Below are 14,301 nucleotides of genomic sequence, written 5' to 3' on the forward strand. Positions count from 1 at the left end.
ACCAAATACCAAACAGGGAATGGGATTGGCGGGATAATGTGAGCCTCCGTGTCTTTAATGAAATCTAGATTCTCTTGGCATGTTAATAGGAGAATCGCAATTCCATTAGAAGAACGGAGGCTACATTATGCATGTTGGTAGCCTTGTAAAACGACATTAGAAATGTGTTCAATTGGTTTACAATAGTGTCTTGCGAAGGTATTAGCATTAGACAAGTCGGCAGCTTTAAGAATATCATCCAACTTACCCCCAGACCAAAGTGACTTACTCGTCATAGCACCTCTGAGAGAATGAGCTTGAAACTTGGTTATATCTATACCTGCTAAAGTCATAGCGGATTTAACCCATCTCATCAATAGGCCGCAGGTTAGACATTGTCTGATCATAAGCTTTCATACATTCAACTACACAAACTTTTGGGCAAGGGTCGAAACGAGGATAAAAGATTGAATCAGACATGGTCTTGGTTCTTCTGTAGACCTCAAAATTGAATAAATTATAGGACCTGTTCGAGATCTCCAGAGCTTTAACGTCAGAAACTCTACGACAGAGAGATAAGGCAAAGAAGAGTGGCGAGTTTAATAGAGAGAAGATTTCTATTCAAAAGAAAATTGTCGGGCCAAGAGGTGAAAAGATCTAGAATCAAATTCACATCCCAGAGTGTATCATATTTTGGTTTCGGGGGTCTTTTGAGACGAATGCTCTTCATAACCCTACAAACAATTAGGTTTGAACCGACCGTCTTGCCATTAACAAGAACATGACCCGCAGAGATATCGGATCTATAGCAGTTAATCAATCTATAACTCAAACCTTTGTCACAAAGTTCAGCCAGAAAGTTCACTACATCAACAATAGGTGCCTATATCGTATCCAAATCCCTTTCCAGGCACCAACGAAACCAAGATTTCCAGATATTATTGTATCTGTAGTGAGTTCCCAGCGCCCATGACTCTCTGAGGAGAGTAGCCGCTGATGTCGAAAGTCCTGAGACTTCGTTGGATCTCCTGACACTCTCCAAGCAAGAAGGTTCAAACTCCCGGATAGGGTCAGGAGGTGAGGATCTCCGTTTGCGTCTGTAGGGAGATCTTCTAGAGAAGGTATCAGAAAGGTAAGCTCGTAAGTTAGCTCCAGAACTGTGGGGAACCATGCTTGTGACGACCAGAAGGGGGTTATCAGGACTAGAGAGCATCGGTCTTGCCTCACTTTCTGCAAGACTCTCTGGATCATTGCAAATGGGGGAAGGCATATGCATTGATCCCTGACCAGGGTTGGAGGAATGCGTTCACTGCTAGAGCACCAGGATCTGGCATCCAGCTGAAGTAATGCTCTAGTTGAGAGGTGAGACGGCTCGCAAAGAGGTCTATTTCAAAGGGACCCCAGCAAGAATGCTGCGAGTCGAAGACAGCGACGTTGAGCTTCCAGTCGCTGCAGTCCGAAAGGAATCTGGAATTCCAATCGGCAGAAACGTTCGATTTCCCTGGGTAGTATTCCGCTTTGAGGGCAATTTTGTGTTCTAAGCAGAACATCCAGAGTCTCTTGGCCAGGTTGGAAAGGTCGGCAGATTTCGTACCTCCCAACCGATTGATGTAGGCCACTGCGGAAACATTGTCCATCTTCAGGACGACCGACCTCCCCTGTAGGGAGTGCTTGAAACTCATAAGGGCGTACAGGCCAGCAGTAAGTTCGAGGAAATTTATGTGGTGAGATGACTCCTCCCGAGACCATACCCCTCCCGTATTCCGGTCCAGGAAGCATGCACCCCAGCCATGAAGGGAAGCGTCAGATTCCAACACAAAATCTGGTTCTGAACAAAAAATTGCTTTCCCATTCCAAGCCTCCAGATTTTCCAACCACCAGTCTAGATCTGCTTTGGCCTCCAAATCTAGGGTGATTCGGTCCTCGTACCAGAGACCGGACCTCAAGGCCCTGCCTTTTATCCTTTGCAAGGCCCGGTAATTCAGAGGGCCTGGAAAGATCGCTTGGATGGAGGAAGATAAGAGACCTAGTAGTCTTGCCAGCTCCCTTAAAGGGATATCCTCTTGCCTCAAGACATGTCTAATCTCTTTCCTGATCTTCGAGATCTTTGAAGGAGGTAAGAGGAGAGAAGACACTTGGAAGGGGTTAGAATGGACTTCTCTTTCTTGATAATGAATCCTAGATTTTCTAGCAGATTCATAACCGTTTCCAGATCTAGGAGAATTTGATGGAGGTCTTGAGACATTATCAAGATGTCGTTGAGGTAAATAATAAGGCGGACTCCTCGTTCCCTCAGGAAGGAGGCTACTGTTCTCATAACCTTGGTAAAGCACCAAGGGGCGGAAGAAAGACCGAAGGGGAGAGCCTGGAACTGGTAAAGGTGATTTTTCCATAGAAATTGCAGGAATGGCTGATGCATAACCGCCATCGGAATCATGAAGTAGGCATCCTTCAAATCTAGTTTGGCCAACCAGTCCTCTTTTTGGAGAAGATCTCTCAGGAGATGTATTCCTTCCATTTTGAAATGCCTGTAAACAAGAAATTTGTTGAGGCCCTTCAGATTTATGACCGGTCTCCAACCTTTTCCTTTTTTTCTCCACGAGGAACAGTGTACTTACGAAAGTTAAAGAATCCAAAGGAACTTCTATTATCGCCCCTTTTTGACGCATAGAGGAGATCTCCTCCTCTACTATTTTCTCTTTTTCTAGGGAAACAGGGATGTCCCTTGGTAAGGAAGCTTGAAACGGAGTTTGAACAAATTCTATCATAAAGCCTTTCACTGTGGACAGAACCCAAGGATCCCAGGTTATTTCTTCCCATCTTTTCGAAAAAAGCCTGAGTCTGCCTCTCACCTTTTAAGGGGATAGAAGGAGAAAGTAAGGGCGCAGAACTTATTTGGAGGATTTGAGGTGAATGAAGCTTGAGATCTTGCCCCTCTGGCTCGGTTTCCCTTCTGCGATTGTATAGGTAAGGGGTGCTGTAGTTATATTGTTGATAGCCTCTTCCGAAGGGGCGTGATCTCTGGTAGGGCCTCTGGTTAAATCGGCCGAAAGAAAGGCCCCTTCTTCTGGCCCTTCCAAAAACATTATTGTTAAACACTCTCCTGATGTTATGTTCGGCCTTATCAAGTGCTGTGAAAGTAGACACATACTTTCCAAGCGATTTTATAAGCTCTTCCCCAAAAAGAAGGCCTTTCGGGTTTGAGGATGGCTCTTTTTCTGCCATGTCAGAAAGTTTAGGATCGAGCTTGTAAAGAATCCGTCTACGCCTTTCGGCGTGAATACTCGCATTGGAGTTGCCTAGAAGAATGAGGGCTCTTTGACTCCATCCCCTAATCAAATCTGTATTGAGGGGGGTACCGTGAAGGTGGCACTCTTCTGCAGAGTCAAGTATCCTGGTAAGGGGCCCAAGGACATCTAATAGGCGGTCTTGGCAGCCTTTGAACTATTTTTGTAGGCCTTTCCTGGGATCGCGCCCAAGCCTGAAGAGCAATGATCCTGAACATCCATCCTGTGATTCTGGGCAAATCACCTAATCTCCCCGTGCCTAACAAAAATGAATGTGTTCTCATGTAATGCAGCTGGTGCTATGTAAAGCGCTCTGATACCCAATTCGGGTCAAGTTCGCGCTATATAAAACTCCGTTAAAAAAAAAAAACACTCCGCCCTTAGTATATTCCTCGTCTCCCTTTCAAGAGGGAATCGTATGCATTTCTTAATGAACTTCGAGACATGCTCTTGTGGAGACCATTGTGATGAGCGGGGGTGTTTTAAATTCAGGGGGAGAACATCTCTTCCCCATGGGGATCTAGAATACTGTCTTTCGAGGAAGAAGGGGGTTCATCCTCCGTGTCGAATAGGCCAACATCCTCATCATCCAGGTCCAGAACATACTCGTCTGGATCGTCAGAATTATCATCATTCAAGTCCCCGGTATAATGCTGAGCACCATGAGATAAAGAGCCGCTAAGGGCATCCGAGATATTTGGGCCGCGAAGGGCACCCAAAGGTGACGTGTCGCTAGGGACAACCTGCTTACTTGAGGTGCGAAGACCTCCCAATTGCTTTGAGGTGCTAAGACCACTAATATCGCTAGAGGTGCTAGGACCCCCTGTGCTCGCTGGGACGTGAGGAGTGATATAATTAGACTTCTTGGTGCGTTTGCCGCTCACAGGTAAGCCATCGTAAGGAATCTCATCAGACACGTCTTCCTGTGAGGGAAGGGGTCTTTTATAAGTTGCGACCTGGGCAAGGGTCTCCAACATACAAGACTTCATTTCTCTTTGGATTAGAAGTTGAAAACCTTCTCTATCAAAATTGCATTGCATGAGAATCAAACATTTAAGCATTATAGAAAACTTAAGGTCCAAGGTCCAGGTATTGTAAATCTTGACCCTGATCTGTTTGTGTAGCTAAACCTTTGGAATTGGTTACCGATTTATGGGCTTGTGGCCTACTTCCAACAAAGATATAAACAGCATCCTTATTTGCTTGCCTGTTGAGAAGATTGGCAGTTCGAACAAAAGTTAGCAGATGCAGCTCCAGCATCATTTGCTTCAATACCTCCGCACAGCAGTGTTACTTTCCTAAACTATTTCTAGAAAACCAAGCAAGACAGCTAGTGTTCCCCTTCATTAACCTCTTATCAGTCCAGCCAGACCTTTCAAAACCTATGACAGTAAGGTTCTGGTATATTGTGCACTAAATATACTACAAAAGTACCATAGCAAGAAATAGTGACAACCAAATTATTGACAAGGTAAGTATATATAGGGGGAACATGGCATCTGCACGCTAAGCAGCCGCTTGCTCACAGAGCGCCCGCTCCCGCTGCTTGCTTTTCATTAACCCTTCTTAGCCTCCCGGGCCCCCGTTTACCGTATTTCTGGGCCTCTTCTCAAGCTGCCGTCGCGGATTCTTACACCGGCACCGTCAACTGTCGCTCAGCCGGGGATGTGTCGTGGAGAGGCGGATAGACGCTTCTCCGTTTTGTCTCGCTGGTTTGAGGCCGCACTGGAGCTCCGCATGGGCGGCAGAGCGGTTGCTCGCAGACACCTCCGGGTGAGCAGCCGGTGAGACAGCATCAGTGTTTTTTTTTCTGAAGGGAGACCAGAAAGGGCAGCAGGAGCTCCCCGTCTCAACATTAGAGTCATGCACAGCGGTTGTGGAAAAGGATCCTGATAACCAACAACTTCAGCACTCACAGGAGGCTTCTGTCCCGGAGTTTCAAGTCCTCTAGGAGGATCAGTTCCCTTTTCAGGAGAAGTTGCAACTTACCATTGCTTCTAAGGTGGGTACTAAGAGGCATAAAAAGGATGCAGGGGTTTGTTTGGGACCCACCAAGCCGATATTAAAAAATTGCTCTGAAAAGTCCACTTGGGTCGTCGATCAAAGCGCTAATAAAGGCATATCTGAGCTCCTTGATACTCCTTTAGCTCCTGTTTCGACTAACAGCTCAGCCTTTCAGACGTATCAAGTTAAAGGCAGATCTATTAAACCAAGGAGGTCTAAAAGCAACCCCTCTAACACTCAAGTTAGGGTTACTCAAGCATTGCGCTCGTACTTCAGCGTTCAGCCAGAAGTCCTGGATATTATAACTCAGGGCGAAGCCCTCAGGAATGCTCCAGCCACTTTAACAACTTCTTCGTCATCACGTGCGGCGCAGCTGATAAAATCATAGAGCCTGAAATAAATCAGATTTCTCATCAGGGTAATCCCAATACAATTTCGGAGCCCGTTTTGGCCGCAATCAGCTCTATCACTAGCCCTGTGGATCAAACCCAAACCCAGACCCAGATGCAGACAGCAGTGGCTTTCAGCAGCAATCCTTTTAAGGAACAGGTGATGGCTGGGTCGTCACCTACAGCCTTGGAAGCTCTTTTTGTCACACTATCTGAGGATATAAAAAGGGTTTTGCTGTATCTGCTGCCAACCAGGGAGAGATCAGAAGCTTTTGTGAATCTTTGGAGAAGAAGGTGGACCTGCTGAATTCCAGGAATGAGACCTTCGAGAAAAACGTTGGCGAAGTGAAAGAACATCTCGGGCGGAAAAGTTGGACATTCTACTGTTAAGGAAACTAGGGGCAGACCTCCGTGACAGGATGGAAGTATTGGAAAACAATGCTCGCAGAAATAACCTGCGTCTTTTGAATATCCCAGAAGGGAGTGAAGGATCAGATCTTAGATCCTATATTGTATCTCTGCTCAAAGTCTCCCTACAGCTTGAGGACTCAGAAGAATCTTTGAGTCACGATATTCAGAAGGTGCATAGGGGTCCCTTTTGATGGAATCCGGATTGATCTAAGCCCAGGAAGATATTAATCAACTTTCTCACCTTTGCTTTAAAAGAGAGGATTCTTAACTTAGCACTGAAAGTGAAATCATTGAAGGCTAAAGAGTTCTCTTTTGAAATTTGTTCTGACCTTTCCAGGTTCACACTGTATAGGCAGTGGGAGCTGGGTAGGAAGTTAGACGACTTTAAGAAGCATGGTGCGGTAGCTCAGTTAAAGTTTCCCGCCTTCCTGAAGGTCATGCATAACAATAAAATGCATAACTTAAGATCAGTTCAGGAGGCGGATGAGCTGCTCGATACAATTAGCAAGGGCGCCCCTTAAGAGGGAAACTCGGCCTGGGAATGGTAACTGTATTTCTCCTTACCAGTGGATAGCCTTCTCTCATTCCACTTCCCACTTCCCACTCTTTTCTCTTTTCCATTTATCGACATAATTGATGATTGGGTTGGAGTTATAGGAAAATCCCATGTAGTGGGTGGTGGGAGGTTGGATAATTTGAGTTAGAAGAAGCAGGAGTTGTAAAAAAAAAAAAAAAAAGGATATATATTAGAGATTAAAAGAGGGGGTAGGAAAATGTAAAAAAAGGGAGGAGGGTAAAAAAAAAGATTATATACATATATATATATATATATATATATATATATATATATATATATATATATATATATATATATATATATATATATATATATAGTTTCTAAAAACATATACATAAAATTAAGCACACGCATCTTATTATTTAATTAGCCCTCTCCCTTTTTCTCTGTGGTTTCGAGGGTTTTGAGTTTGTGTCTCACATTTATAAAGGTGGGACGGGGTGGGTTGCTCTGGACTCCATCTGTCCAGATAATTGGAGTAAGGGTTCTCCGGGGTTGTGGGGTGAGGTGGAGGGGGCACAGGGGTTGGACTGGGTAGCAGTGGGGTAAAATAACAAAAAACTTCCTCATTCACCTTACCATTATTTTTTATCAATCTCAAGAGTTACAACTAGGGAATTGCAATGGATGGGGTGCTGGTGATGGCTTTTTCAATCTCCTCTTTTGGTAACACGCCGTTGATTTGACCCGCCATGAGCTCTATACAGATCCTGTCCTGAAACGTCAATGGTCTGCGCGTAAGACCAAGAAGAGACAAGATTCTGCAATATCTTGGGGATTCCCCCATGCGGGTCATTGTTCTCCAGGAAACACACTTGCTTAAGGAAAAACCAAAGGTGATGATGGACGGAGCGTTGACAATACAAACACTCACCCCCAGTCAACTGATCTGGGTTTAATCCATCACCGTTCTTTAGCTCACTCCGCCACCCAAGTCCAGACATGGCCATATGCTAATCAGTCTGACCCTGTGCCTCATGGGAACAGTCCAGCCCGAACTGTCAAGCCATGTCTTCCCTGGACCGGAATCAAGCTTCCCAGGACCGGTTTCTGGCATTACATCCTTCTTCAGCTGGACTTGCTTGACTCCAGTGGCAAAGTGAGCAAGGGACTCACGTCTGAGCATACCCTGCCAATTTAGGGCAAACAAAGAAAAAACAAAGGTGATGATGGACGGAGCGTTGACAATACAAACACTCACCCCCAGTCAACTGATCTGGGTTTAATCCATCACCGTTCTTTAGCTCACTCTGCCACCCCAGTTCAGACATGGCCATATGCAAATCAGTCTGACCCTGTGCCTCATGGGAACAGTCTAGCCCGAACTGCCAAGCCATGTCTTCCCAGGACCGGAATCAAGCTTCCCAGGACCGGTTTCTGGCATTGCATCCGTCTTCAGCCGGGCTTGCTTGACTCCAGTGGCAAAGTGAGCAAGGTACTCACGTCTGAGCATACCCTGCCAACTTAGGGCGAACAAAGAAAAACCAAAGGTGATGATGGTGATAAAGAAGAGACTGTCAGCCTTCTTAAGAATGAAAGACGGGTTGGTTCTTATGTCAGCACTAATCAGTCAGCAAATATCAAAGGGGTTTTAATCATATTAAAAAAATCGGCCAAGGCCCGGATCCTATTACAGTTAGTTGACCTATGTGGTAGATGGCTCATTGTAGAAAGTTATTATTTTGGGGTCTCAGTTTACCTTGGTTGGCTACTATGGACCCAATCAAGATGATCCCTCTTTTCTTAAGACTATTTTTTCGCACTTGCTGGACTTTCCTGAGCCAGTAGTCCTAGCAGGAGATTTTAATATTGTATTAAATCCTTCATTAGATAAGTCACCAAACAATAGAGCTGTGGTCCCTTCTAAGTCTAAGGATTTCTTATAAGAGATGATGAAGCAATTCGCCCTCTCGGAAATTTGGAGAGAAAGATCAGGCCAGCAGTTGGGAGTTTCCTATAGAAACTACAAGTACCGGCATAAATCAAGAATAGGCTATGTTTTGATCAACCAATCTCTAAGAGGCAGAGTTAAAAATATCTCCTACTTGGCATCTCATCTCTCAGACCATTCTGGCATGTTATTAGATTTAGAGTGGCCACTACCTAACTACACCAGGTCATGATCCTTCGACGAGCCTTACTTTTGGAGGAAGAAGAGATTTCCTTTTTATCTCAAGAAACTGAATGTTTTTTGAGAATTAATTTAGATTCGGCTTCGACATTAGTTGTATGGGATTCTTTAAAGGCTTTCTTGAGGGGTCAAATTACAAGCAGGACGAGCTACAGAAATAAAAAAATATAAAGAGGAGATTGCGTCAATCGAAGCTAAACTGAAGGTAATGGAGGCCGATTTAAACAGCCAGGCTTCACCTGAAATTCAGCAAGAAAGTCAGACTAACTTCAATAAATTGAAAGGTCCGTTGGAAAATATTCTGCATACTAGGCTCATCCGATGATTGGAGGCAAGCAAGATTGCCCATTTTGAGTATGGTGAAGGGGCAGGAAAGCTCCTTGCATGGAAAACTAAATCGGACCGGGCAAGAAACCAGATCAAAGAAATCACCAATGAAGATGGGGATGTTACTCTCTCTTTGGATGAGGAAATACATGATGCTTTTCTGTTTTTTTTTCCATATCTACTGAGAGGATACATTGGTAGATAAATCTAATGTCAAGGGTTGGTTGGATAAAATCTCACTCCCCTCCTTGAAACTCGAACAGCAGGATCACTCAGATCGGGAATTTACCCAAGAAGAGGTTAGGAGAGCTATATCACTTTGTAAGAACGGAAAGGCCGCAGTGATATGATCGTCCCTACCTTGACAAAGCTCTTTAACCAGATACTACAGGAAGGCCTAAAGCTCCCAGTCTCATGGAAGGATGCCACAATTATTTTAATCTTGAAACCAGGGAAAAATCCATCAAGTTGTGAGTCATATAGGCCCATTTCACTTTTAAATACGGACTATAAAATCTTCGCTTCAGTTTTGGCAGCCAGATTGGGACTTGTGGCGGGCGATATTCTCCATCTGGATCAGGAAGGGAACTATCTGACCTTACCTATGATCTTATAGGGCCGATTGATTTGGCCTTTACTTACTCACTCCCATTAGCGGCCATGGCCAATAGACGCTACCAAGGCTGTCTACAGGGTAAACTGAACCTACCTGATGGAAGTCTTGGGGAAATTTAACCTAGGGAAAACAATTTAGTTAAACTGTTCAGTTGATATATCAGGAACCAATAGCCAGACTTTTTGTTATTGGTAATATCACTGAATCCTTTAAGATCTCTAGGGGGACAAGGCGGGTCTGCCCACTCTCCCCTCTCCTCTTTGACCTATATATTGTGCCATTTGCTCAACGGCTCAATGAAGATTCCAACATTCAGCCTTTCAAATATGAGGAGTGGGAGAGGAAGGTCGCTCTGTACGCAGACAACATCTTAGTCCTTTCGGCTAACCGGTCTACAGCACTTCCAGCAGTGATCAGCCTGGAACAAGATTTTGGACGTGTCTCAGGTTACGAGATTAATGACGCAAAGACAGAAATCATGGTTTGGAACCCTGAAGGGACCCAGCAACAGCACCAGATCAGCTCTAAGATGAGATACTTTGGGATCAAAATTGTGCAAGATATAACAAAGATAGCAGAGACAAATCTAACTATGGTCGCTAGGGAGTGTCAGAAGCTGATGAAATCCAGGGCTCAACTTCCTTCATCCATTCTCGGGAGGGTCAATCTAGTTAAGATGTTGATTCTCCCCAAGGTCACCTTTCTCTTCAATTGTATTTCTCTACATTTTGAAAAATCGACTAAAGACCAGCTACAGCGGGATATCAATTCTTTTGTCTGGGCGTATACATTAACAAGAATAGCTTAGAAAAGGTTGAGGTGCAGGAGAGAAAAATAAGGCCTTGCTTTGCTGGATCTCCATTTTTATGCTTGGGCTTTTCAACGTACACATTCACGTATGCTTTTGAAAATGCCGGTTAGCACCGGAGCAGGGGAGATGTTTCTCCCCATGCTTAGGGTAGCCAACTTAACCTGACGAGGGATATCTGTTCAAATTCGGAGACCAAAAGTTAAAAAAAAAATGTTAAACTGAAGGTTCTTAAGGGTTTTGCTAAAACTTAGGCTAAACTTAAAAGCACTGTTGCGCTTAGTTAGTTTTCAAACTAAACAAAAACAATGGTTCTGTTGGGAATCACATTTACATTGAAGATATATTGAATATACAAATGTAGAGATATATCCGGTAAGTGATATATCAGGGAACTCAACTGATACCGAAACCAAAGGAAAAAACAAACAACTGACCCCGCTCTGTGACTCTCCTGGCGCCCAGGAGTGGCTGAGAGACAGACTGGCAGTACCCCTAAGAGAAGCTGGGCTGACGGTCTGGGGGAGAACCTGGCCTCTGATGGCGTTCTCGTTTCATGGAAACAACTTAAGGATAAAATCGGAGGAGGCCTGTCAAGGTTTAAATACCTTCAGGTGAAAAGTTGGGCCCAATCACAACTAAACCGTATGAACCCTATAGGGAGTGGCAACTTTTTAGAACACCAGCTTGTGGCTAAGCCACCTGGGAGGAAGAAAGTTTTGTTTTGGTTTCAAGCCATAGCTGAGTCTGCAGACGGCAAATTCAAACTGGCCGAGGAACTGTGGGGGGAATCTTTACCTGACTAACACTGTGACTATCTACGGCAGAACTCTTGTAAGATCCTCCACTACGTAGTCAAACCAGCATGGTTGAAATGGAACCACCTTTTTACCATCCACAGGGCTTATTTCTCCGCTCAAAAGCTTTCTAAAATTGTCAAAGGCCCACCAGTTAGCTGCAAGAAATGCGGTCTGGCCCAAGCTTCAGACATATATATGTTTAAGTAATGCCCTGCCTTGACTACCTTTTGGGACAGTGTTGGCAAATTTTTGGCGATCACTTTGGGCTGTCCAATTCAGATAAACCTACCCTTGATTATTTTTGGCTTCACACATCAAGTTACGGGCCCATCCAGATCATTGCTTTTATATGCTATCCTGTTAGGCAGGAGACAAATATGCAAAACATGGACAGAATCCACCCTTCCCTTATTTTCAGCTTGGCTGACTTCAGTGTTGGCGAAATCCAAGTTAGACTTAGCTAGATCTTGCAGTGGAAAGCAGACCGCGTTTTGGGACTTGCTGCAGCTCAGACCGGTTTCAGAGTTAACAAATTCGTTTTTTTTTTCCTGAGTCCCATGTTTATGCTGCCTTGATACTCTTCGGGCTAAGTCGGTTACTCCCAGTCTCACTTGGAAGTATTATGACGTATGTCATCAAGCTCTTGGAGCTTTGCCGAAGAGTTATCTCATCTGGTTTCCTTAGCACTCAAGTCAGTCATCATACCTGTAGGCGGGTCTTCCCTGAGGTCTCCACTTCCAATTGCCTACTTTTCACAGCTTGCTGAGTATGGGTATAGACAGCTTGAGCGCGAAGTGAAGTGAGGTTGGTGGCGAATGAGGAAAGAAAAAAAAAAAAGGTAAGTATATATATAGGTAAATGTAGGTTTCATACATTTAACTTCACTTGCGTTTACCATGACAGTATAGCCCCTTTTTGCACTTTCCTTAACTCTACATCTATGTACATAGATGTAGAGTTAAGGAAAGTAAAATCTATTACTTCTTCGGCTTCCCCATGGGCCGCCACTACTTTGAAAATGGCCACGCTGTTGACTAAAGATAGTGCAGCTTCTTATTTTAAAGAAACCCCTGAATGCACAAAGTTATACTTGCGTCAGGAAGTTTACTTGCTCAGCAGTCTGTGATCACTGCCTCCATATTCCGTGAAAAGAGTCTGTTCTGTCTGTGCCTTTTTTGTTAAGCATTTTAATTAACTGTATCAGCAAGATTACTGAAAGGCTTAACCCACCTCCTCTGCCACTCAATTTCCCACGTCTCCCAGATTATCTAAAAAATGTGTAGAATACTCATTTCTAGGACCCTTACAATTAACTTCTGGGGCCAAAATGGTCATGATCCTCTCTGATATTCAAATTGTAGAAGATAATTGTGGTGATTTAGTATCATCAGACTTCTTTCCTATTTTAAGTATCGAGTAGAACTTACATCAAATTCGGTAATACGCCCTACGTTTGTCATAGTGTATTGTCAGACAGAAGTTTTCCCTTTTTTTTGTTTCGGACCAGTATAAGGACCATTGAGAGGGTGCCAGCATCAGAAAGAGGTTGTGGTTGATATTGCAGAGGACATAGGCCTCTAAGCTATTCAAGACCTGCTCCTTCGCAACTTCTTCCAGAAGAAAAAGTTCAAGATGCTCAGATATGCTCAAGTTCTTTCTGGCCCTGATCCTGAAGACTTAATGTTAACACTGGACTTGTAAGATGCCTACTTCCATATTCCCGTCCTGCCTGGCCACAAGTGTTAACTTCCGGATCATGGTAGGCAGTGAGCATTATCAGTTTGCTCTGCTCCCCTTTGGCCTCACTAGCACCGTGTAACGGTGGTGGTTACAACATATCTGCAGAGGTGGGGGTGTTCAAGTCTTCCCCTGCCTTGTAGACTGACTGTTGAAGGCAGGCTTGTCCCAGGCTGTCGTCTCCCACTTCCAGACAACAGTGAACCTTCTGCACTCACTGGGGTTCACTATAGAAGTGCCAAACTCGCACCTGGAACAGCTCCACATCAAATTGCTGGAGCTGAGAGCTATCAGACTAGCATTGAGCCTTTCTTCCTTCTATTGAGGGAAGGCTCGTTCAGGTGTTCATAGACAACACCACCGCCATGTGGTATTGCAACAAACCGGGTGGAGCGGGGTCGTGGACCCTGTTTCAGGAGGTCTTACGTCTCTGGACATGGCTGGAACGTCAGGGTATTTTCCTGGTGGTTTAACATCTGCTGGCCTCTCTGAACACTAGAGAGGATGAACTCGGCTGTTGAGGTCTAGCAGGACACGAATGGTGTCTCCATTCGGAGGTGGTGAAAGGTCTCTTCACTGATTGGGGAGAGCCATGGGCGAATCTATTAGACGCTACCAACAGCTCGCAATGTCAGCACTCCTGCACACTGGAGTTTCCAAGGCTACTCTTGCTCGGAAATGCTTTCCTTCGTGAATGGAGCTCAGCCCTCCTGTATGCTTTCTACTGATACCACTCTTGGCCAGAGTTCTCTATAAGATCAGGTACAACAGGTCCCAAATCATTCTTGTAGCTCTTGATTGGGCACAGAGAGTTTGGATTCTAAACTCCTGAGCATGAGCCTCGGTCCTCCGATCAGGCAGCCTCTTTGAGGGGATCTTCTGTTGCAACTGCAGTGGAGGGACCTGCATCCGAACATGCACATACTTTGCCTTCATGATTGGGGGCAGTGCGACGGCAGTTGGCTGTTATTGACGGGAGTCTGTGATGTCATTCTGGCAGCCAGGAGTCCCTCAGCCAAGACTGTATATGCCCGCCATTGGTACAAATTTGTGGCTTGGTGTTCTTCCAAATATATTGATCCCCTTTCTGCACCGCTCTCCCAGGTTTTGTTGTTTGTTCTATCTTCGGCGCTGCAAGGCTTTGCTCTGGGCACTGTAGGGGTTATCTTTCAACCATATCGCTTGTCTTTTGGTTGCCAGAATAACAACACTCCCTGTTCATGTTACCTATTGTG

The 14,301-nt window shown here is 44.7% G+C and overlaps 1 protein-coding gene across 5 annotated transcripts in view; it reads left to right on the forward strand.

Moving 5' to 3' along the window:
* CEP170 (centrosomal protein 170) overlaps positions 1–14,301 on the forward strand; it is a 548,658-nt gene that overhangs the window by 180,128 nt on the left and 354,229 nt on the right. The window lies entirely within an intron of this gene.

Source organism: Lissotriton helveticus, chromosome 6 (assembly GCF_964261635.1).
Source record: "Lissotriton helveticus chromosome 6, aLisHel1.1, whole genome shotgun sequence".
Classification (NCBI taxonomy): Eukaryota; Metazoa; Chordata; class Amphibia; order Caudata; family Salamandridae; genus Lissotriton; species Lissotriton helveticus.